Source organism: Eumetopias jubatus, unplaced genomic scaffold, assembly GCF_037043125.1.
Source record: "Eumetopias jubatus isolate StellerSeaLion01/CBP00866 unplaced genomic scaffold, mEumJub1_p1.0 scaffold_2, whole genome shotgun sequence".
NCBI lineage: Eukaryota > Metazoa > Chordata > Mammalia > Carnivora > Otariidae > Eumetopias > Eumetopias jubatus.
The window spans coordinates 100615579-100641929 of record NW_028274808.1 but is presented as its reverse complement, the minus strand read 5'-3'; the positions used below and the strand labels follow the sequence as shown (position 1 = coordinate 100641929).

The window sequence follows — 26351 nt, the reverse complement described above, 5'->3', positions numbered from 1 at the left end:
TCAATTCCTGCTGTTGCCATTGGTTTGTTTACTTTCAGGATCAAGGTGGATACTTTCATACAACATCTTATTTTTATTTTTTTATAGATTTTTATTTATTTATTTGACAGAGAGAAAGACAGTGAGAGAGGGAGCACAAGCAGGGGGAGTGGGAGAGGGAGAAGCAGGCTTCCTGCTGAGCAGGGAGCCCCACGCGGGGCTCGATCCCAGGGCACTGGGATCATGACCCAACCCGAAGGCAGATGCTCAATGACTGAGCCACCCAGATGCCCCCAACATCTTATTTTTAATTCCTTCTTTGGCAGTTTTTTCCTGGATTCTTAGCTTTGCATAATTATACCTACAATGGAACCAACATCCTAAAGTCACCAAGATAAATCCTCCTACTCCAACATCATACCGTCTTCTAATTCTATTAGTTAACAAAAAATTTCCAAGGCCAACCACAACAAATCCTAAGGAATTATACAGTATCGAATCCCATGCACAGGGAATATTTTTGACATCTAAAATTCCTAGGAGCTTAAAGCACTTCCCCTTGGCAGGCTTGCTGGGCTCCCATGTAGGGCCATGGGCTCCAGTGGGTGCCTGGTACTAACTCTTCTTTAAATGTTTGATAGAATTTACCTGTGAAGCTGTCAAGTCCTGGACTTCTGTTTTTTGGAAGTTTTTAAATTACTGATTCAATTTCATTATTTGTAATCAGTCTGTTCAGATTTTCTATTTCTTTATGATTCAGTCCCCAAAGGTTGTGTGTTTCTACAAATTTATCCATTTCTTCTAGGTTTTCCAATTTGTTGGTGTATAATTGTTCATAGTAATCTCTTATGATCCTTTGTACTTTTGTGTTAACAGTTTTAACTTCTTCTCTTTCATTTCTGCTTTTATTTGAGCCTGCTCTCTTTTTTTCTTAATGAGTTTTGCTGGAGGTTTGTCAATTTTGTTTATCTTTTCCAAGAACCAGCTTTTAGTCTCATTGATCTTTTCTATTTTTTAAGACTCTATTTCATTTATTTCTGTTCTGATCTTTATTATTCCTTCCTTCTATTCATTTTGGGCTTTGCTTGTTCTTTTTTTTTTTTTCCTAGTTCCTTTAGGTGTAAAATTAGATAGCTTATTTGCGATTGTTCTTGTTTCTTGAGGTAGGCCTATAGCACTACGAATTTTCCTTATAGAATTGCTTTTGCTGTATCTCGTAGATTTTGGAAAGTTGTGTTTCCATTTTCATTTGTTTTGTGTATTTTTTTTTTATTTCATCTTTCTTTGTTGACCCATTGGTTGTTTGGTCTATAATTTTTGTTTCTGATCTACCTGAATCTCCAGTTTCCAAATAGTCCTTTACTACTTTAAAAGAAATACAATTTCAAGACTTTTTAGTAACAAATGGAAGACATCCTCAAATACTCAGGCAACTGCCTTTTTCAAAAGTTGGCTTTACCTATAGTTTTTTTTAATGTTACAGTCAAAGTAGATTTTTTTTTTAGGAACTTCATATAGTATGGTGCTTAGAAATTGCTCAACTGAGTCCTAGGTTTGCCATATTACCAGGTGAAGGAATACTGGAAAAATAGAGTAGATAATTTGATTTTCTTTCTAGGTTCCATTTCTTCCTTGGAAGCTATTCCAAAATTAATTTAAATATGTAGATTAATTTAGCATATTTCTATTCTCCTAGTATTGAATCACTATATTAAATAGGGATCACTGGGGCGCCTGGGTGGCTGAGTCATTAAGCGTCTGCCTCCGGCTCAGGTCATGATCCCAGGGTCCTGAGATCGAGCCCTGCATCGGGCTCCCTGCTCCTCCCTCTCCCACTCCCCCTGCTTGTGTTCCCTCTCTCGCTGTGTCTCTCACTGTCAAATAAATAAATAAAATCTTTAAAAATAAATAAATAAATAGGGATCACTAACTTTCCAAAAAAATGTAATGCTAGGTGCTGTACTTATTTATAGAATGTTCACTTTTGTTACTACAGTGAGTGGAGGCAAGATGAATATTGGCTGCAGCCTTTTTTTTTTTTTTTTTTTTTAGATATAGCACTTCTCTCATCATTTAAGTTGGAATTGAGTCATTCAATTCAACAAACTTATAAAAATACTTTTAGAGTTCTGGGGATATATCATTGAACAGGATAGCTATAGTCCTTCCCCTGACAGAGCTGATGCTCTAATAAAAGACATAGATGATTACAAACAGGCAATGATATATGTTATAATAAGTGCCATTGTGCAGTGGAAATAGAGTGTGGGATATGAGCACAGTAAACAGATGAATAGCAGTTTTTTCTGGGATTCTTGGCTTTCCTATCATGACATATGGAAAAATAAATTTGTATATTTTATATATCTCCTTAGTCCTTTTGGGCTGGTATAACAAAGTACCATAGACTGGGTGGCTTATACACAATAGAAATTTATTTCTTATAGTTATAGAGGTTGCGAAGTCCAAGATCAAGGTGCTGACAGATTCAATATCTGATTGAGGATCTTCTTCCTGGTTCATAGAAAACCATCTTCTTACTGTGTCCTCACATGGTGGGAAGGGTGAGGGATCTCTCTGAAGTCTCTAATATAATGACACTAATCCCATTCATGAGGGCTACACCCTCATGACCTAAAAACCTTCCAAAGGCTTTACCTCCAATTATCATCATGTTGGAGATTCGGCTTCAACATATGAATTTGGGGGGCATACAGACATTCAATAGCAGTAAGCATATATTTAACTTTGTAAGGAAATGCCAGACTTTTCCAAAGTGCTACGTCAGTTTTGCATTCCCATCAACAATAAGTGAGACTTCCTATTGCTCCATATCCTTGCCAGCATTTGGTATTCTGCTAATGTACCCTTTCTTGTTTTCTAATATGCTTCAGGAGTTATTCTCTCCCATGTTATCTTTCCTATTTGTTTTAGAAGGTTTTAGATAGGGAAGGTAGTTGCTTATGTTTGGTCTCCATCTTGATGTAATTTTCCATACAGAGTTTAACCTAGTCTTTCTCACCTACTTTGGGAAAATTTGTCCAGAGACTTCCTATCAGTCCCCTATCAGAATGTAATTTGCTTTACTTAATTTTTTTTTTCCATTTAGTTGGGACCATAATACAAGGCAGAGTTTTTATGGAGGTCTGCCACACTTGTGAAGAATTTCAGGAAGACCTTACCCATTTTTTGGCAGATCCAACAACATATTGTTTTCTGACATCCCTACATGATTGATAGATTTTAAATATTATCAACACATGTTGCCGATATTTTGTCAATGCATCCTCTGCACTTTTACACAGCATGTGTAAAACATTTGCACAGCATAGTGCAACATGTTACTCCAATGCACTAATTCTATACCATTATAAAAGAGCTAAATATTTTAGTTTCTGATTCCTTTGGCCTTTTGTTTCATAAACTGCTTTTCCAGAAACTACAGTTTCTTTCTAAAACTTAAAAGACTCAGCCTTGGGGTGCCTGGGTGGCTCAGTCGTTAAGTGTCTGCCTTCGGCTCAGGTCATAAGATCGAGCCCCGAATCGGGCTCCCTTCTCTGCAGGAAGCCTGCTTCTCCCTCTTCCACTCCCACTGCTTGTGTTCCCTCTCTCGCTGTGTCTCTCTCTGCCAAATAAATAAATAAAATCTTAAAAAAAAAAAAAACTCAGCCTTTCCTTAGGCATTAATCTTACCAGTGCAAGGCCTTAACATCACATCCTAGCACATGCAGAGACACAGGGCATCTGTCCTTTTCTTCCTAGATGCTGCTACTGCTGCTTTTGTTTGCTCTTTAAGCTGCACTGTCCAGTGGTATACTGCCCGATACAGAGGTCCAATGCAGAAAAAGTGGGCGCATAGCAACAACAGAGTAGAACTTACTTCCTAGTGACTATTGCTAGCCAATTTGATTTACTACCAACCAGTATGAAAGTTAATTCGTATGTAATGGCTCAAAATTATCTATTTATTCTGTTGAAAGCTTTGTTTACACTTTTAAATGTGTTTTGCTGCTTATGAAGCTTTATTTTCATAGTCATTGCTAGGTATTCATTTTCTTGGGTATGGTGAGTGAAAACTTAAGGATAAATCAGAATTCTCTTCTTTGGTGGCTCCTTTTTAAATTTTTTTTAATTTTGTAGATTTTTTTTTTTAAGATTTATTTATTTGACAGAGAGACAGCAAGAGAGGGAACACAGGCAGGGGGAGTGGGAGTGGGAGAGGGAGAAGCAGGCTTCCCGCAGAGCAGGGAGCCCAATGTGGGACTCGATCCCAGGACCCTGGGATCATGACCTGAGCCGAAGGGAGACGCTTAATGACTGAGGCACCCAGGCGCCCCAGTTTTGTTTTTTGTTTTTTTCATAGAAACTGGTATCTGCCATCTGATTTTTAAAAATCTGCTTTAATTTTATGGAGATACTTTTAGTGCCAGGGATTTCTTTAAACACTTATCTTTTTCATGAAAATATGAAATATGAGCCTACTAAAAAGGATATTCAGAGGATTTTTACTAAAAATGTATAAGAGAATCAGGATGAAAAGCAAAACATGTAAGTAAATAAGTTTGCTATGTTTGAGCGTCCAATATGAGCCAAAATTTCCTGCCAGACTAGAAGTAAAAATGAAAATATTATAGTATGAGGTTCTTGGTATTTTAAGGAATTATAGGAAGTTCTCACGAAGACAGTTTTGTCCCTGGTACTAAATTCTAAAAGACAAATCTTACATAGAGCTTATGTAGAAGGAATTGAATATTGGGAATAGACAGTATCTTCAAAAAAAAGAGAGAAATAGTTCATGTGGCAAACTTCAATAAAAGCTAGAGCTATAAAACTAAAGCATATTTCACTGGAAACTGATTTTCTTTTCCCCCAAGGAAATTTACAAGGGCCTAAGTACCATAATCTCCTGGTAGTCTTAGTCTTCCATTAACTCTCTCAACTTACGGTATGTATTATGGACCGAACTGTATGTCCCCTAAATTCATATGTTGAAGCCCTAACTCACAGTATGACTGTATGTGGAGCTAGGGCCATAAAGAGGTAATAAAAATTAAATGGAATCATGAGGATGGAGCCTTATAATCCAATAGGACTGGTGTGATGTTCTGATGTGACGAGGAAGAGACATAAGGGAGTCTCTCTCTCTCTCAGCCACACAGAGGAAAGACCATGTGAGGATATGGTGAGAAAGTGGCCATCCACCAACCAGGAAGAGAAGCCTCACCAGAAACCAATGTTGCCAGCACCTTGATCTTGGACTTCAAGCCTCTAAGACTGTGAGGACATAATTTCTGTTGTTTAAGCCACCCAGTCTGTGGTATTTTGCTATGACAGTCCTAGCTGACTAATGCAGTATGGCTTCTAGATAGAAGTCAGTCCTTCCAACGTTATGATAAGGATCCCTTGGTCTGCAGGCACTTTAGTGACTTACCTGTGTATAGAGCTAGGTGATGTCTTTATACTAAACCTCCATTAGGTAGCTCCTCAGCTTTCACGAGAAGTTGTCAGCCCTAGCAATGCTCCCGACTTCAAAGCAAATGGATTGCCTTCAGTTGGCAACGTAATGTTTACTATACATTAGTTCCAACTCTTCAACTAGTGAATAAGCTCCTCAGGAGTGGCTCTGGGCCATATATAACTAATCTTCGCCATGCTAAACACTCTTCTTCACTATTCAGCAGGAGAAGGATTGTTGAGCTGCATATTTTTTGTATTGCTGATGTACTAAGACAGTGAATAATGAATATTGCCTCCCATACCTTCATCAGCATAAGTTGTTAGAGAGACCAAAGAGATGAAGGCAGGAAAAAGAAGCCATGGGGCAAGAAGCTGTGACTTCAATCTTCTTCTTCTTCTTTTTTTTTAAAAGATTTATTTATTTATTTTAGAGAGAGAGCGAGAGAGAGTGTGTGTGGTGGGAAGGGGCAGAGGGAGAGGGATAGAGAATCTGACAGATGCAGGGCTTGATCTCACAGCCCCGAGATCATGATCTGAGCCAAAACCAGGAATCAGGTGCTTAACTGACTAAGCCACCCAGGCACCATGACTTTAGTCTTCTTAATTCTTCTTTAGTCTTTTGAATAACAGATTTTAGGAAATAAGAATGACAGTGTACCATAAAACTTATACTGAGTTTTAAAAAATCTTATACATCACTGTGGCCTTTACTATTTTACATTGCAAATATTGGCAGTGAGGGAGGTTTTCAAAGTTTACTGAAAACAGAAGAATTTGAGTCCAAATTTACACAAACCTGAAACTAAAATTATGTTAAATCTGGCAAAATTTTGAGAAACTCAAAAATGCTAGGGGAAAAAAATTCATGAAATGGACCTGTTTTGACACTTTAGGTATTACTTAATTAACTTTGTGAATGTCAGATATGGCCCTTTCCAAATACTAGCTATTTTAAATGTACAGGTTGTAAATATTTGGTCTGTTGGGTAAAGATGGGAGACTTAGGAGTAGAAGATTATACCCTAAATCTCATGGTGGTAAAAGGCACATTGATCAGCTTCCCGTCTGTTTGTCTATCTTTCCATCTATCCCTAATCTGAGTTTTTATCTGCAAAATTCTTCTTCCTCACTGTGTGAGGTTAAAGCTTAGTACTTGTGCAGTAGTATAGTTTACAACTTAAGCATCTAGAATAGTGTGAACTGTATACAGAAAACATACCCAAAAAGCCTATATACACAGAAAACATAAAATTCCCTCAAACTCTCTGTATTAGAAGCCAATTATCAGTGAGATAGACAGGGGGAGGAAAGGAAAAGTTGCTTAGATAAACCCCTAAAATAAGTGTATCAGGCCTTGATTGATTGCTAATAAGTTTTACAATTTATAGCAAAAAACCCCACTTTGATTTGGCTTAGTTTGATTTAACAGTTTTGTCAATGTCTCACTAGTAGATTCAAGCAGATAAAATGTAGACTAGAAAATGATGATGTGCTTGCTTTGTCTTATGGAATGAGAATTACAGGACTGGCCATGCCAAAACCATGCCTCTTTTTCTAGACTCATTATAAGTTGTGAAGTGGCATGATGCAATGTGAATGTCTGGACAAGTATCCCTTTTGTTGTTTTCAAGGGGGTTATGTCCTGGATTTGTTCCTTTGCAAACTCTCTGCAGTTTACATAGCTGGAGAGACTTAACGCCTTGGCAGAGCTTGGCAGGGGCACAGGTTTTATCTGTGGGTTTGCCCTCCTAGACTGGGAGGCCGTGAGTGTACATAAAAACTGCATTCTTTTTGCTTGTGGTTACTCTTAATGTTTTATCACTTATTTCTTCTTCTAATCACATGAGAAAAATAATATTTTCTATGCCTACTAGGCTTTCTGAAAGAGAAAACAAGGAAGATTTTGGATTTTTCCTGTCCTCCCTAATCTTCCCTTCAACACTCATTTCCTCTTTTAAGAATGTGCAATTACAGATTTGATTAAATTCTTTAAGTATTTGAGCATTTGCTACTGAAAATACTAGGTCATGAACTTCATGTTTTTGGGTGAGAGATGATAATATCACAAGCCTTTCTGAAGATGGTGAAATAAATAAAGAGAGCATACATGTTCTCCGTGCTCTTTCTGGGTTGTTTTTCCTTTAAACAAATCGTTGTTGCCACTGCCATCAATACTTTGGTCAAGAGCAAAGTCAAAGTCACCTTGAAGAGAAATTGTGGAAATCACTAAGTATCAGTAAGGATTACCATACCGACTGTGAGAGTTCTCTGCGTCATTAGCTACTTTGTCAGTCACTTTAATGATGTACCTTAGAGTCAAGATTGTCTTAATCTGGTTAATACTTCTTCAGAAAATCTATTTGAGAAATTTAATAACCAATATATCTTGGGTCAAATAATTTTGCTTTGCAAATATTCTAACATATTTCTTCTGAATTTCTAGTATATATCTGAACCAAGCAATTTAAACTTGGTGATATTCTCCTTACAGTTAATTTTCGTAAGTGTTTTAATGACTAGGTTAAAAGCTTTCAGTGTCTCAGCCATCTTTGATTCCACCATAAGATTTAATATGTCTTGACTCAATATTTTGAAGTGCCTGAATTTCAGGCAGTTCAGTTCCAGTTTTCCAAAACACTTTTGTGAACCTGAAGAACAAATTCTTGAATGCCTGTAATAATTCTTTGGATCAAAGCCAATCACTTTTTCCCTGTAAAATACACCCTGAAAATCTTATTTTACTAACAGTCATTGACTGTCTGGATGTTCAATACTCAGCAATTAGAAGCAGGATGAAGGATGAAAGGGTTTTTTTTTTTTAATTTGTTTTGTTTTGTTCTTTTGTTTTTTGCAGCAGAAAAATGAGAGTAGTAGCAAGAGAAAGTAACAAATATTGACCTAAAGATGCTCTGTGAGCTTTGGAGTGAAGGATATGAGTAGTTCTGAGCACCAAAATTTTTCCTGAGAGTATTAGTATATTGCAACACAGTATGATATTTTATTTTCATGGTAAATGAATTTGCATATATAAGAAAATTGTCTTTATATTTTGTCACAATAAGAATATATTTTAAAGTTCAAAATAAAAATGTTAATAAATTAATAAATTTCAGTTATTCAGAAAATTATCCTCTGTGTAGTAACTTAGTGTTAATAATGTGACTAATGAGTATTGATAATGAGTGACTGAATTAATTAGTTCAAAACAACATGAAATGCATATTTCTTAGATAAAATGATAAATTTATATGATAATTTAAATGATAATTTATATAAATGATATGTTGTTCAGGTGTCTAGGATGGTTCCTGTTTATGTTGTATATAAAATCTATATTATTATTTCCTAAATTGGCTATAATAGTCACCCAATAGGATGGCTACTTGGTTCACATCTCCTTTCCCAGTGGCTATCTCCATCCTCCCTCCTTCTCTTGGGCTTTCAGTGGGGGTGTGCTTACTTTCCAGCCACAGTGATTGGGCTAGGGGTTCAGCATGTGACCAAGTCCAATCAGAATCTTTCCCCAGTATTTTTTCAAATATCAGCAAAGGAAGAGCTCTCTTTTTATCCAGTTGTGAAAGCATAGGAACATGTGTCTAAAATCCCATTAGTAATATTCTCTAGCAGTCAGAGAAACTACTATACAGAAATGACAAGTCAGATTAAAAGAACTTGATATTATTGGATGGCAGCTTAGTTCCAGTTGTTCCTAGTGCCAGCATCGGGCCTTGACCCTCTGGTAGTTTGCCTCAATAAGCCAATAAATTCCCAAAGGTAGGTCATTTGTGGTTCCATTTCTTGCAACCAAGAATTTTAGTTAATTCATACTCTCAGTGGTATTAGGCACTTTACATTATTTCTTGTATTTAGAAACTTGTATTGTGTGTGAATTTTATCTCTATTCCGCAGTTGAGGAATTTGGACCTCAACGAGCAAGGACCTTGCCCATGGTCACATGGCTATTCAGTGGCAGAGATTGTTGTTAAAGCTAGCCTCCTTGACTTTGAAGTTCATCTTTTTTCTTTTTAAAATGTTATCTTAATGCATTCTTTTTATTGTGATTAAATATATATAGCATACAACTTACCATTTTAACCATTTTTTAACTGTACCATCCACTAGCTAAGTACATTTACTTTGTTGTACAATCATCACTGCTCTGCATTTCCAGAATTTTTTCATCATTTCAGACCCAAACTGTATACCCATTAAATCATAACTCCCCATTAAACTCTTACCCAGCCCCTAGCTATTATTCTACTTTCTGTCTCTATGAATTTGTCTACTCTATGTATCTCATATAATGGGAATTATACGTTATATGTCCTTTTGTATCTGAATTATTTCATTTAGCATGTCTTCAAAGTTCATGGGTGTTGTAGCATGTGTCAGAATGTCCTTCCCTTTTAAGACTGAATAATATTCCATTGAATGTATATACCACATTTTGTTTATCTGTTTTTCTGTTGATGGACATTTGAGTTGTTTTCTACCTTTTGGCTATTGTGAATAATGCAGTTTCAAACATGGACATACAGGAGTCTGTTTTGAGTGCCCACTTTCAATTCCTTTAGGTGTAGATCCAGAAGCTGGATCATAAGATCATTCAATTCATATGTTGAATTTTTTGAGGAACCACCATGCTTTTTTCTTTAGTGCTGTACTATTTTACATTCCCACCAACAGTGCACAAGAGTTTCAATTTCTCCACATCCTCACCAATACTTGTGGTATTTTAAAAATAATATCCATCTTAATGAGTGTCTTGTGGTTTTGATTTACATTTGAAGTGCATGACTTTTAAACTCTAACCTTTTGTGTGCCCTACTCTCCAGCAGGCCTTGCTTTCTAAACTGTCTTTATTGTGTCTCTTCAGGTCAGAGCATCAAATCCAGTTGACCAGACTCAGATTTTCTCATCCCACCTTTAAACTTCCTTGGCTAGAAAGACCAATGTCTTCTTTACTCTGCCAAAGCATGTGTTTACCCATCTTTAAAATTCTGTTTGAAATTCATCTCACCATTAATGTCTTTTCCCAAAGGATCTCAACCTAATTCAGAGCACATTGTATTCTTGTATCCCTTAAGCATTAAGGAATATTTGGTATTGGACTTATCTATATATTCTTTTGCATGTTTTCTAAGTGGGTTTATCCCACCACTTTGAGTTGATAAGCTCCTTGAGGAAATGGATTCTGGATACTTCTCCGTGGCAATCCCGTTATATCTACTACTCAGTGATTGATGTGTAGTGGACATTTAATAAATGTTGACCACCACCACCACCATTATTATTATTACTTGTTTATGTATAACATGGCATTTAAATTCACCTATGGTATTCTTCATGAGAGGAAATCTTAATATATCTTTGTATTATAATTTTTTATAGTATTATATCAGTATTTTTCTCATGACTATGAGGATACCAAAAAACAAGCTTCTATTTTATCTACGTTTCTGTTTCCTACTTATATGAAATTTCCTCTGTAGAATAGTTTCTCAGTGTGTTCTATTGGGACAAAGGTTTAGTTGACCTAGGAGAAGACATTTAAAGCTCTATTTCCTTTCTAGCAGTACTGCTGGAGTGGTTGGCAGACATTTATTCCAAATCCCAATTCTTGGACTCAGCCATTTTTAAAAGATGTTCATATTTAGAAACATGAATATCATACTGTGGCCCACCCTGAACTATCTCAGATCAACCGGTCTGTTAGCCATGCTGTACTCCTCCAGAAAAAAAAAAAAAAGAAGAAGAAGAAGAAGAAAAAAGTCTGAAAATGATTGGACTTCCTGTCCTGTGGATTTTGAATTACTATAATTAGGATCTCATGTTTGCAGCCACACAGCCAGCAGTGGTCTCTCAGCCTGGACACTTTCTATTTCAGTTGGTAATTACCCTGTGGTAAAAAAAAAAAAAAAAAAAAAGATAAAATCACAGATGAGAAAATTGAGGACATAGTTTACTTGGTACTGACTCTTGTTGGGGGTAGGGAGTGGGAAACATAGGGTACACTGTAATTCTAGCTTTCCCCAGACCAAGGCATCTAGGCTGAATGTAATAGGGCCCCTGGCTTACCTTGTACCCATTCCAAGGTGCTTCAGCAAGAACAAGTGAGAAGAGTACTGAAGGGATTGGAGAGGGTGGGGGAGGGGAGGGTAAAGTAGAGGAGGACAGAGGAAGAAGTTAGGACCACTGTATCATTAAAAGAGGATTTTATATTCTTTTAAAAATTATGTGTGTCTCTGTGTGTGTATTTTACCTTAAGGTTAACTTTAAATAATACTTAAACGCTATTTGCTAGATCATCTACTTAGTACTTATCAAGAGAATTTATTCACTGAAAAGCAATGCATTCTCCAGTTAGCATTTGTGAAGCCATCTCCTATTTGGAAAAAGATTTCTCCTCTCTCTCTCATTTTTCTATGCCTGGGAAAGCTGGTTTTATGTTATTAAAATTTGAATTGCACAGCCCAGAGTCACTGGCCCCTTTAAAGGGGGCTTTCTCTCTTGTTTTAAGAACAGACCTCAGAAGGAGCCAGATGGTTCCCGTCTGCTGCCTTGAGTCAATGCACTTCCTCCCACAGACGAGAGCCCTTTTGCCCTCCTTCCTTCCCAGCTCCTCCCCACTTTCTACCCCCCACCTCTAGGCCTCTCTGTTTTGTCCCTAGAAATAATCTTTTATTGCCCAGTTGTTCGGAAGTGACCTTTTGCCCTTGATTAGATAGCACCAGGCTCTATCACCGGATTGCTTTTGAGCTGGCAGTTGCTTTTTTGTGTTGGTTGATCTGGTGTCAGGGAGAACAATGCAAGGCTTTGCAAAATTTTAGTATAGCTCAGGCCTTGGGTGGAATAGGTGGGGGTGGGGAGATTGGGGGTTATATGAAGCAGCCCAGTGGATCCTGGTTGCAAAAATATCTTTTCTTTCATAAACTTAAAAACAAGTGGTGTATTTTAAAATTCGTTTGTACATATTGAACTCACTCCTGTTTAATAACCATGTATTTCAGAGGAATAGGAGATTACTTCAGGATTTCAGTATATAGTGTTTAACTATATTAATATACTATTAAACTGACTTGAGTGTATAGTCTTACATTAAAATATTAATCAAATGGACTATTGAATTTCTCAGAGGGCAATTTTCCAGAAGGCCCCAATTATTCTAAGTAACAAGTGTAATAAACCATATAATAGAGATGTGCTTAATCACTAAAAACTAACTCATTTTTTTATTTTAAAAATTAGGGAAAATATCCATGGCTTTACTTGCTTCCTGGATTAAGTGAAAGAATTTGTGATTTTTGTATCCTTCATAATAATTCTCAAATTCTTTTGATTTCAAATTCCCAGGCATATCTGCTAGAACTATAGAGTGGGTTAGTTTGAAATTTTTGTTTTGAAACTTTTAATTTTACTCTAGAGGTGAATACTATGCTGTACAGGTATAGAAAAATTTTGAGATTCTTTTTGAAGCTTATTAATACATTTATTAACTTCTAAAACTTTGAAGTTTCCTAGCCCTCATCCTGAGGAGGAAAATGTCTTCTCTTCCCCAACTCCTACCTTCCAACCCATGCAACCCTACATTTTTACTGTAGGCAATTCTTAATGCTAATACTGTTTCTTAACTCTTCGTCTACCAGTTGTGGTGGCTTAAAATGAATGCCACCTTTCTGCTTAATTTCAGGTGGTCTTGTCCATTTCTTGTTTCAAAGATTTGTAGTGATGGGCTATACCTGAGAAGTTATTGTAACTGTTTTCCATAGAGGGACTATCTTTGCTACACAGTGTGGAAATATGTATGTCAGCCTTCACCGCAAAGGAAGTTAAAAATGTAAAGTGCAGAGTGAGTAAGTATTACCAGTTCCATTTTATAGACAAAGTAGCAGAAAACTTCATAGTCATGCAAATGTCTAGAGGGACCCAGACCAACTCCAAGGTTCCTAATTGCCTTGTTTCTATGCTGTAAGAGTGATTGTTTTCATAAATATTGTGTATAGGGATGTCACAAAGAAAAATGATTTTCAGTTTTTGTTATTTGTGCTTTCCTGGTTAGGTATATTTCTCTCAAAAAATCAAATGAAACATGCAAAATTTACCAATTAATAATTTTGAGGATATGGTACATATCTTTGTGTGTAAACATACATATGTGTGTGTACATATCTCTCCATGTCTTTAAAAGAGCAATGGATATGGTTAGTCAGTTTTATTAGCAGACAGGATAAACAGTTTGCCAGATAACTTGCCATTGGTGGGTTTCCTGGTTGAGCCTAGGAAAGTGGGAAATGACCAAGGAAAGATGGCTGTTTGGGACATCCCTGAGTGAAATGAAAACATACCATTCACATGTTTGTAGATTTCTTATGGTTTTTTAATAATTTTTAAGACAGATTTTTTAATAATCTGCCTATTAGCAGTGGAATACCTCTATACATCCCTAAAAGGGTGGTGGTAGATTTGAATGGTAGCATTTGAGTTTTTAAAAAGGATCAGAAAATGGTTTTGAGTTCTTCCACTTTTCTCCCCCCCAAAGAAGGGGATCCTCAGCTCTAGTACTGTTCTGAGACTTGTTCAGACTGCAACAGATGGCAGGGAAGAATATTGGAATGTTTCTTTAGGGCCTCTGGGTAGGTAATAAGGGAAATGCTGTCTGTTTACCATTGTGGCTTACAGACAATAGCAGACTGGGTCATCGTAGTGCTTATTGCATTTTATTTTATTTAAACTCCTCTTGTCTAAAATAAGGATACTTCTCTTTTTATTTCATGGGGATATTGTGGAATAGTTTCATAAATAGAATAATAAATTCTTTTTTTATTTTTTATTTTTTTAAAAGATTATTTCTTTATTTGAGAGAGAGAATGAGATAGAGAGAGAGCATGAGAGGGGAGAGGGTCAGAGGGAGAAGCAGACTCCCTGCTGAGCAGGGAGCCTGATGTGGGACTCGATCCTGGGACTCCAGGATCATGACCTGAGCCAAAGGCAGTCGCTTAACCAACTGAGCCACCCAGGCGCCCTAAATTCTTTTTTTTTTTAAAGATTTTATTTCTTTATTTGACAGAGAGAGAGAGTGAACACAAGCAGGGAGAGCGGCAGGCGGAGGGAGAAGCAGGCTCCCCGCTGAGCAGGGAGCCCGATGTGGCACTCGATCCCAGGACCCTGGGATCATGACCTGAGCTGAAGGCAGACGCTTAACAGACTGAGCCACCCAGGCGCCCCAAATAATAAAATCTTTATGAGAGGAATTTAGCTTTATATGAACTTCAAAAAGAATAGAGAGACTAGAATTCAGGAGACCAAGATTCTTCTGTTGATCATCTTTTAAAAAAAGATTAAAAATTTCCCCTAATTTACACCATTATAAAAGTAGTGAGCAAAATATATATGATGGTCATTACAACCACCGTTACATGGGTGCCAGGGTGGCTTAGTCAGTTAAGCGTCTGCCTTCGGCTCAGGTTATGATCCCAGAATCCCGGGATTGAGTCCCACATTGGGCTCTCTGCTCAGCGGGGAGTCTACATCTCCCTGTGCCTGCCACTCCCCCAGCTTGTGCTCTGTCTCTCTCTTGTCAAATAAATAAATAAATAAAACCTTAAAAAAAAAAAAAACACAGCATAACCACCATTATAGCAACAAAAAGACAAAAACAAAGAAGCAAACAAAAAAAATGTAGTTATAGAGTTCAAGTCAACAAACATTTATTATGTGAGTATTAGTATATTAGTATAGCAATGCTATAAAAAGTTTATGTTAAAGCTGTGAACTATATTCTCTAATTGCCATGCCCAGAAAGATGATTATCTGCATACTTAACATATCAGTGTCTACTTTTGACTTGTATTGTGAATGCCATGTAAATGCAAAGATAAAATTATACTTTCACTGAAAAAAGTAATGTACTAGCAAATTATTGATAAGGTTAACCTTACGAGGTGCGTAAAAGCTTGGTAATAAAGCCACAGAGCAGATTTGCTGATTATTGTGTTTATAACCATAAAAAGTCATTAAAGTAAGCCCAAGTAGATTCTTCTGATTGGGAAGAAAATTATAATCCATTCCTAAAAATTGATTGAAAATAAAAGGATAAATTAAAAATAAAGTCATAGTAAAATATCATATAGAAATGGCTGCCTTCAGCCAACTAACTGGATATTATTTTTGTCATGAAATAAAAAAGGCATTTGTTAAATTATTATAATTGCCAATTTCTTAATATTTAATTTCACATATGCCACTCTACAATTTGAGTTTCATTGCCATCACTGACATGCGTCTCCCAAGTGCTTGGAAATCCTTTTGCAGGTCCAATTCTAGATCTCTCTGTGATTACCTCTATGACCTCAGGATGTTTTGTCAGCTCTGTACTTTCTATCAGCCATATAAAAGAATCAGTTGCTTTATTAAGTCAAGCTGGTCAGCAACTTAACTGGCCCATATTAGTGAGACTTTATTTTTGCCACCTATTATATTCCCTTGGTATCTGAGTTATGCCTTAACAATACGTTAGGCATTTAATATGTTAGATATATTTTGGTGGTACTAGATAGCTGGATTTATATAGTCATAGGGAGAATGGAGTTTTATTTTTGCTTTCTTAGTCTGATATTCACAAGTGGCAAATTTTGAGAGCTTAAAGTTGATTATACATTTTATTGATTTAAAAAAATACTTACTGACCATCCACTAACCAGGTAGCACTAAAGATAGATGATAAAGAATATAATATCACTTCTCTCAAATGGAGAAAAACCTGTCTGATTCCATGAACTTTAAACTCTAATGATACTTGGGAAAGAAAATGACAGTTCCTTACTAGTAAGAATGAACAAAGAATAATTTTAAAAGATTCCAAATCCTCCGCCTAATATAAATGAATCTGAACTGTAAAATATGTTACATTGTTAAACATGTAGAAGAAGTAACATTGATCTTTAGGAAGATAATTCAATTTTATTTGTTGGTGTTTTTTTTTCCTGGATTATTTTGGATTAGAATGACTTTTTTAAAAAGGAAAAAACTTCAAATCTATGATTACTAAATTCTCTTAAATTAAAAATCATTTATTAAGGAATCTGTGCACAGTTAAATGGAAAAAACTCAGATGAAAGTGCAGAAATAACATTTTTATGAAAAAATTTCTATACATTAACTTTGTAAACTTAAGTTTCATTTTTCTTTGTTTTAAACCTTCAAAGTAGGTAAATCTAAGTGAGGCTTTTGAACATCTTTAAAAGTAAGCAATTCTGAATCTTCCCATGAGTTTTGATGTCCTGGGTTCCTTGAATCAACCTATGGCAAAATTAAACCATTCAGAATGGAACAAACTATGTCTGATTAAATGATAATTTCCTAAACTGAAAAGAAGTTTTACTACATCAGATAGTAGGTGATATCCACTGCTCACTGTTGGATCATGTGCCATTCCAGGAGAATTGTCAATGCTGCTCTCATCGCTGGTACCTAGAAAAAGGCGTCATTAAAAGATTTGCTTGTAGGGCACCTGGGTGGCTCAGTTGGTTAAGCAACTGCCTTCAGCTCAGGTCATGATCCTAGAGTCCCGGGATCGAGTCCTGCATTGGGGTCCCTGCTCAGCAGGGAGTCTGCTTCTCCCTCTGACCCTCTCCCCTCTCATGCTCTCTCTCTATCTCATTCTCTCTCTCAAATAAATAAATAAAATCTTTAAAAAAAAAAAGATTTGCTTGTAGTGCTGCTCATCATTCGCAATTTGTATATCCGGTAAGTAGACATAAACAAAAGGCTCTCTCACTGATATTTTTACCCTCCTCCATTCTGGCTGAGCCCCTTAGTCTCTCTTTGGATCTCCTCAAAGTTGTGCTGGTCTGCCGGAGCTGGTATTTCAGACGCTGCGGACATTTTTGGATGCTTGATGTAAGCACATGCACCTTGAACTCATCCACTCCTCCTGACCATCTAAGCTAAAACAAACAAAAGTCTACCTCCAGCCTTTATCACAATCTTCACTTGTCTCCAGCTAAAATTTATAGCATACTTTATGTGTTATAAAGTGTTTTTCAGTCCTAAGGTGGGTGGAGTGGAAAAGATGACCGCAATGAAAAAAGGTCAGGTCAACTGCTAGTGACAAACATTGCCCTCATAGAGGTTAGTGGTAATGAGGAATATTTTCTGAACAAATTGAGAGGAAAGAACCTACAAAAAGGAAAATGGCTCTGTTAATGGGAATGAAGAAATTGTGGTGACTTTAGAATGGCGAAAGTACAGAATGACTTTTTAAATTAAAGGCATCTGAATTGAAAATGAAAGAAAAAAACTAGCTTATTGAAGGAAGGGGCGAAAACGTGAAATGAACATAGACTGAAGAAGGAATCCAGTTTATGCACAGCTTTGAGGATGAGGAATGAGCTAATGAACCATTCATCATTACATGTAAAATGCTGTGTGACACACCAGGGAACTGCTGTTAGTCACAAAAGAGAAATTATGGTACATCTTTCAGTCTCCGAAGGTCCTGCCGGAGCCCATTAGCTCTGTGCCAGACTCCCTTGTGAGAGGCAGTAGGCAAACTTATTTAAAATCTTTCTTTTTTTTTTTTTCCTGTGAGAAGCTGGCCACATGGGACAAGGAATTCCTGCTCCTCCTGGGCACCCTGGAGATTTCAGTGCAGCACCCTTGTGTCTTTATTTCCCGTCATGTTTTCTGACACAGAAGGTAGTGGGGACACTTCTGAGTTCACCTAAAATCTATGTTCCTGGGGGACATTTGAATGTAGTTAAAAAAGTCCAACGCTGTGAAAAGTAGATTCTGTAGCTCAGTTTTCTTCCTCAGCAAAATAATGCAACCATTCTGAGGAGAAGTTTTCTATACTTTAACTTCTGTTTTTCATAACTTCAAGAAGCTTAGAGACCTTTCCAGAACACCACAGCCCATGGTTTGAAACCACTGTATCTCTAAAATGCACGTAAATTAGAGATAAGGGATAAAGATGGAAAGGTTGGGCTTAGGAATGGACAAATATAGGTTCAAGACCAGTCTCTGCCACTTGCAGGGGCCAGTACTTATTTCCAATACAATCCTTAGACCTTGAGCACCCAGGTCTTATCCTGGCACATTGCCCCTTCCCACTTTAGAGGACCTTGCTCTGCCCTTTCTCTGACCTTATCTACCATGTGACTGGGAGTCTGTGGGTCCAACAGGATATGGTTGGCCACTCTCCCTGAACCTGTACCTCCCCATATTCTGGGTACCTGGACCCCAGAATTCTAGACTCAAACAGCAGGGCCTGCCTTCAGACAGTTATAGGACTTTTTCTCAGGTCTGTCCTCTTAGGGTAGACAAAGGGGCTATAATGCTGCTATTAAAGGAAAGGGTCGGCAGAGGTGGGTGGAAATAGATGGAGCTAGGACATGGTGGGGGGCTTCAGTGTCCATATGCATGTGTGCAATGCCTGTGGCATAGAGAGGGTTGGGTATGGGAACGAAAGATCCATTCATTTATACTCCAGACCCCACCTACAGATATTAGAAGTGGGCCTGTCCCTCTAATAAAGTTATCATGATGTTTAAACGAGCTAATGCATGTAAAGTGCTCAGCATAGATTTGTAGACTGTGGGCATTCAGTAAATATTTTTGTTCTGGGATGGTTTCTGTTTTAAATTAAACCTGATTGGGGCACCTGGGTGGCTCAATCTGTTAAGTGTTGGATTCTTGATTTGGGCTCAGGTCATGATCTCAGGGTTGTGAGATGGAGCCTGTGTGGGGCTCCAAGCTCAGTGGGGAGTCTGCTTCTCTCTGTGTTCCTCCTTCTGGCCCCCCCATCTCTCTCTCTCTAAAAATAAATAAAATCTTAAAAAAAAAAAACTGACTTAGCCTCTTCTAAATGCCCAAGAAAAACATGTATCCAGAGGCCCAAATAAAATAAATCTCTTTAACAACACTGAAAAGTAAGACTTAATAGCCATCCTATTGTCAGAGTCTGGGTGGAATCTACAAACACCACAAAAACTGTAGAGCAGGATAAAGAGTCAAAATGGGTATTTTGGGTCACTTTACATTGATGAAAAGCACAACCCATACTATGGAAAAAGAAGTCATAAACCTACAAAAACTGAGTTATGCAAGTATTATAATAGGAATAAAAATCAGTATATAAAGTAAAATATACTAGAAGTATGTAGAGCAATGGACAAAACAATTATTGTGGAATAATACACTTTTTTAAAGCTTTTGACAAATCAAGTAGCTAATATATAGGTATAGAAAATTAGAATAGAGAAGTTGAATTTATAGCTAATTATTGAACTTTGTGTAATTCAAGCAAAGAACATACTTTTTAAAGTGTATGTGAAATATTTTCAGAAATTGATTATATTGTGCTATAAAGAACATCTCAATAAATTCTTCCCATGTAGAAAGTGAAGAGGCCATATTGTCTGATCTTAATTCTATAAAACTAAAAACTAATAACAAAAGATTAAACAAAATGATCAGTTGTTCTGGAAATTAAATACCACATTTTTGTGAAACTAAGACACCTTTGATTATCAGACATATCTCAACCTGAGAGATGTTAAATTTGCAAACACGTGTGTTTTACAATTGATGAAATGCTTTACCTTCTGGGTGAAAGAGAAAATGGAAAATTTGCCAAAGGAACAAAAATACTAATATGACTATGGTATACGACCAAAACTATACAATGAAGCATTCATAATCTTAAAATGCTTTTGTTATAAAGAAGAAAGAAAACAAATGAACTAATACTTTATTCAAGAATAGTTTCATTTCAAAGTGGACCCATTTCCTTTTCTTAGAGATTGTTATTAAATCTAGCCACCATGTCAGACTTCTTCTTTGTGAGTTTCTTTAATCTCAGAAGCCCCACTGTCTTTTCTTGAAATTGATTTCTGTTGTTCAACTTTTCCTCCTTCCAATCCTATTCTTCAGGCATATTTTATATGGTTAACCTCAATTACATAAAAGATATAGATTTTTTACAATGAAGACTGATACCAATCAAATGGTGTGGTTAGACACTATCATAGAGTGAATATTGCTTAACAGTACATGTTGTCTTATCTAAGTTTCAGTCCTAATTCTATAGAAACCCTAAATGATAAAGAATTCCCATCCAAAACCAAGATTCAAGGTAAAATCTAATAATGGAACGCAAGAGGCAAAATCAGGAATAAGACAAGGATGCTTCTATAACTCATTATTTAGTATTATTCTGTCTGAAGTAGAAATGGGAAATACAACTTCCAAAAAAGGAAAAGACTAACTTATTGTTATTTATGATGATGTATATCTAGAAAAATATAAGGGAATCAACTTTGAAACATTTAATATAGGAAATTTCCACAAAGCAGCTAGGTAATGGATAAATAATGAATAATTTGCCAGATAAATGTCCCCAGAATAGCTTTCCTATTTGGCAGCAAAAACCAGAAAGAAAAACAAAAAACTCCACCCAAAATGAAAAAAAAATCCCCCAAACAAAGAAAATATAATGGGGGGAAAAGAGTTAATCAATAATAAAAATCTTTACTAGAACATTATGGAAACATGAAAATTTACTTTGCTTCTGGATGGAAAGATTGAATGTGGTAAGGTTGACAGTTATTTCCAAATTAATTTACAGATCTAATGCATTCCTGATCACAAGACCAACATGGTTGCCTTTAGGAACTTGAATAAATTATTCTAAAGTTTATCTAGAAGACTAAACATGTGAAAATGTCCAAGATTAATTTTTTTGAAAAGAGTGATTAATGACACTCTATCTCTTAAGGGAAATGACACAAATTAGAAAGCATGGGACCAAAACAAGAATAGACAAATAAGATAATTAAAGAATAGAGGGTTCTGGAAAATTCCTCATGTCGTTTTTTTCTGTTTGTTTGTTTGTCCATGGAGCCTGAACTCACAACCCTGAGATCAAGATCTGAGCCAAGAACAAGAGTCAGTCGCTCTAGTGACTGAGACCCTCAGGCGCCCCAAAGTTCCTCATATTTTAAATGACAGTTCATGATTTAAAAATAAAGTCTTGGGGGCGCCTGGGTGGCTCAGTTGGTTAAGCAATTGCCTTCAGCTCAGGTCATGATCCTGGAGTCCTGGGATCGAGTCCCGCATCGGGCTCCCTGCTCAGCAGGGGTCTGCTTCTCCCTCTGACCCTCTTCCCTCTCGTGCTCTCTATCTCTCATTCTCTCTCTCTCAAATAAATAAAATCTTAAAAAAAAAAATAAAGTCTTGGATAAAGGATGATTTGGTTGGGAGTCCAGACCAAGAATTTGGAGAAAAAAATAAAGTTAGAGTTTCATTCTTTTACTATATATTATAGTAAATATTAGATGCATTAGAACTATAAAATCCTAGGGGCTCCTGGGTGGCTCAGTCAGATAGGCGACTGCCTTTGGCTTGAGTCATGGTCCTGGGGTCCTAGGATCGAGCCCCACATCAGGCTCCCTGCCCGGCAGGAAGCCTGCTTCTCCCTCTCCCACTTGTGCTCCCTCTCTTGCTGTCTCTCTCTCTCTCTCTCTGTCAAGTAAATAAATAAATAAAATCTTAAAAAAAAACTATAAAATCCTAGAAAAACATATATGTATTGAACTGATTTTGAGAGAAGGATGAATTTTCTCAGCATAAAACAATGTAGTAAATGCAGTGGAATAAATTATAAAAGAAAATTTGTTAAAAAAAGTAATTAAATGACAAAATGGAAAAAATATTTGTAAAAAGCAGTTCTGTTACAGGTTAGTTAAAAACATTAAAAAAAAAGCTATTATTATAAATCAATAAGGAAACCATGACTACTCTACTAACAAAAAATCTCAACCTCACTGGTAATCAAAGAAAAACAGATTAAAGCAATAATGATACATTTAAAAATAGGTATGTATATACTATCTATATATTTATATTTCTAAATATATAAAAATACTTAATATTTGGTGTTAGCAAGTAAATACATTGCTTGTGGGAATATACATAGACAATCCTTTTGGAAAGTAATTGTGCTTTCAGTAGAAAGATACCTCAAATGTATTTCAACTCAGTAAGTTTTCTTCTAAAAATGGATCCCAAGGAAATAACTAGAGATGGAGTGGAAAAGTGCATGGGCTTATATAAACAATGATAACCCCCTTCAGCATACTTATATTTATTTATACACATACACATTTGCATAATAAAAGCCCTGAACCCGTGGTTGTTTATGGATTTTAAGATTTTAATTTTTGTATTTTTCAAATTTTATATATTTCACATGTAATGAGTACTTTTGTAATTAGAAAATCAATTGAACATTATCTTTAAAATAAGAATATTCTTTTCCATTTCCATATAATCTAAAAGCTGTGAATAAGTGACCCGATCTCTTTTTTTCTGGTCTCTCACCTTATCTCTCAAGAGGCATTTTACATTTTCTCATAAAGTCCTATAGCTCCTTAGTAAAGACAAATAAATGATATTCTTGTAACTATGAATTTTGGCTTTAACTGCTTTATGTAATCATCAGGAATTTCCAATTCACATTTCAGTTCAATATTGTGTCTTCAGTTAATTGATCCCAGTGGTAACAGCCACATAAATACTTAGGTGAGATTCTTTTGGCAAACATACAAAGGTAAAATTAAATATTGCTATTAGAATATTTTTTTTTTGCTATTAGAATATTTTTAAAGGTAATTTATACAAATAATTCTCTTGACTGGTAAGTCCCAAAATGTGCAGCAAAGAAGAAACTTTCCAAAATTCAGCTTAATCTAGTCTCTTTCTCACTTTCTTCATGGTCTCTATTACAGTCAATATCCATAGTTCTGACTATCATCTGTGGTTTAAAAGAAAATCTTGATTGCAACTATGGCCTTAAAGCTAATCATTAGTAGAAGTTTTTTCCTCTATAGCAGGTTCTTGGATTTCACTGAGGCTAAAGGGGCAAGTTAGGTTATTACAGATAACTTATGAGATGAGAATGTGGTAAGGCATGTTCCAGGCTAAATTCAGCCAAAATTGTAGGTGCTGCTTCAGTTTACAGAAGCCCTCGCAGGTTGGGATGTGGGGGTCCTTAGATACCTAGGAGATTTTATAATTTCAAACAACTTAATGGAATCATCTATGTTCCCATGGGAGGATGGTTTATTTCCTTCCTTCCTTCCTTCCTTCTTTCCTTCCCCTCTCTCTTTCCTTCTCCCTTTCTTCCTTCCTCCCTCCCTCCCTCCTTTCTTTCTTTCTTTTTCTTTCTTTCTTTCTTTCTTTCTTTCTTTCTTTCTTTCTTTCTTTCTTTCTTTCTTTCTTTCTTTCTTTCTTTCTTTCTTTCTTTCTCTTTCTTCTTTCTTCTTTCTTCTTTTTCCTTCCTTCCTTCCTTCCTTCCTTCCTTCCTTCCTTCCTTCCTTCCTTCCTTCCTTCCTTCCTTTGCTTTTGGTTGTAATTCCAATTTTTTAACCCAGGTAATCTTATACCAGTTAGATAATATGGGAGTTCTATAGAACTCTGACTAATAAAAGACTGCAAATTTTATCACTTCAGTTTGATAGACAATTTCAAAACCTGTGATCATTGGATGAGAGTGGAATTTGGACCCACTGACCCACCCTTTCCCCTGTGTCCCACTATACCAGTCAGGAAAATTCTTCACTTAAAGGGTTTTAGTTTCTCTATGGTAGAATTGACTTATATGTTTTTCATAGTCAAATGTTCAAGAGACTTAACAATTTGTGTATAGATGAACCTCCCTTTATATGTATCTAATATGTGAAAACATGGATCTGCACCACAGATACCTTTTTCTTGGACTGCCTTTGTGTGGACTGCCTAGAGTTTACTTATTCCTCCAAGAATTCTTTGTATCAGGAATAAACCTATGTTAGTCTGACTTACTTTGGGGATATTGTTAATGGCCGTCTCAGTTGCACTGATGAAGGCGTACGTTTTTGGAGCTGGAAGTTTCATGAGTTCTCAGAATCACACAATCAGATCAATAGGCAATTTCCTTTTTGGTGAACAATTTGTAAATCTTCAGTAGATATTGGTGGCTCTCGAAGCAGCTTGAGACAGATTTTCTCCCCTAGGAACCTCCAAAGTTTACTTTGGTACTACATACTTTGGTTGGCTATTTATGAATATAGAAATGGAAAATTGAGAGAAAAAATGTTAGTATTAAGCTATAATCAATTATGCAGGAGACAAATGGGACAATTTATAGGTAAGAATGGGGTTGATATGATTAGAAGCTAAGTTTTTAAAAAGTAAATGAGTTTGAATACAACATAATCAAAGTTCCAAATCTTTATGTCATTTTCGCCATCAACTCCATCCTGACTTTTCTTCCCATGACAAAGTAAAGAACAAACACTTAAAAATAGCAAATAAATAAAAGAGAAATTTCTCAAGTGAGCTTTTTGACTCATGGTTGCTGTTATTGTTGGGCCCCACTTCCAATAGTTGCTTTTTTGAGCTTTTTTCAATGAAATAATTTATTGAAAATTATCATTTTCTTCTTGAATCAACTAAAAGTGTGTGTGTGTGTGTGTGTGTGTGTGTGTGTGTGTGTGTGAAAAATGTTCCTAGGATCAGCTCTATTTGCATTGGTATTTCCAGTGGAAATGTCAAGTGTGACCTTTTTCTTGTTTGGGTGTCTAATCCTATTTTAAAGCCCTGTCACGCCCCTGCTGAGGGTCAGTGCCCTTGTGAATAGAACTTCTGCACCTGCTCCCCCTTTCTTCTCCTCTTCTTCCCCTCTGCATGGAACTGGAGGATGTTTCGGATGGCAAACAAAACAATAGTATGCTTCAGTGACTGCAGTGACGGAAAATAATTCTAGACTCGGGAATTTGGTAGAGTAAGTTTTGAAACCATGAGAAAATAAACACAAAAATAAGCAAACCTGAAAAGAGGAAGAGAAAAAATGTGGAGGAACATTGCATTTCATTGCGACAAATATCAGGGCTAACATACCCTTGAACTTTTCAATTGATAAGATAGAGGCTCTGATAAAAAATCAGTTCCTGAGAATACAGGCTACTAAAATCAGTATCATTGACATTTTACCTGTAGGAAAAAAAAAATTATTAGCCTGAAAGAACTGTGGGAAATATAACCAATTACCATTGTGACTGGATTGGTTTGCCTGTTTCCCAAAGTAGAATTTTGAATAATTATGCTTAGTGGAGATGAATTAAGCAGTAAATGAATGTAGACAATTTGAATAGTAAAAAGATTCTATCTTCAGGCTTATTATCATTTAAAAATAATGTTCTGTAAAAATTATCTCTTTGTCAGTACTTGGGTTGGATTGTTCTTTCCCATCATGGGAATTATTAGGGAGTTAACAAAGAATTTCTTGTTGGATCCTGACCAAATTTAAATATGTAATTTGTCTTTATATTATATTTGTTTTTAAAGCTAACTATGAGGGAAAAAAGCTGAATTCACACTGAAACTCTGCTAAAACTATAAAACTCAGTATCAATAGTTTTTCCTGACAAACCCTTCACTGCAAAATCCCTAAGTGGATCATATTAATGTTCTCACTAATTTTCCAAAACTCATGCTAATTTCTACTTTTTCTTGTGAAATAAAACCTTAATGGTGTTCTCCAAGCTTATAATACAAATGCATTTTATCTTTCATTTGTACCATGCTCCCAAACTCAATTTAGGATGCAGCTCTTCACTAAATATATCTCTACTCTTCCCTCATCACCTTATATCTTAACCCTGGGGTTCTTTACTAACTGGTTTCCTTGCCTTCAGCTTCCTACCTCCACCCAATCCATCCTGCATACTGACATAAGAATCATCTTCCTAAAGAATAACATGACACTCTTCCTCAAATACCTCCAAACCCTAGAGGCAAAAAAAAATGTCCTCAATTTCACAAGGAATAAGCAAACTAGTTAGAAGGTAAGTGGGGGAGATGGGAAAGGCTAGGGT

General features: G+C 36.2%; 1 pseudogene; it reads right to left on the bottom strand.

Moving 5' to 3' along the window:
• On the bottom strand, nt 1-24369 carry LOC148164872 (cytochrome c oxidase assembly protein COX20, mitochondrial pseudogene; annotated as a pseudogene).
• Nucleotides 24370-26351: the final 1982 nt, after the last annotated feature.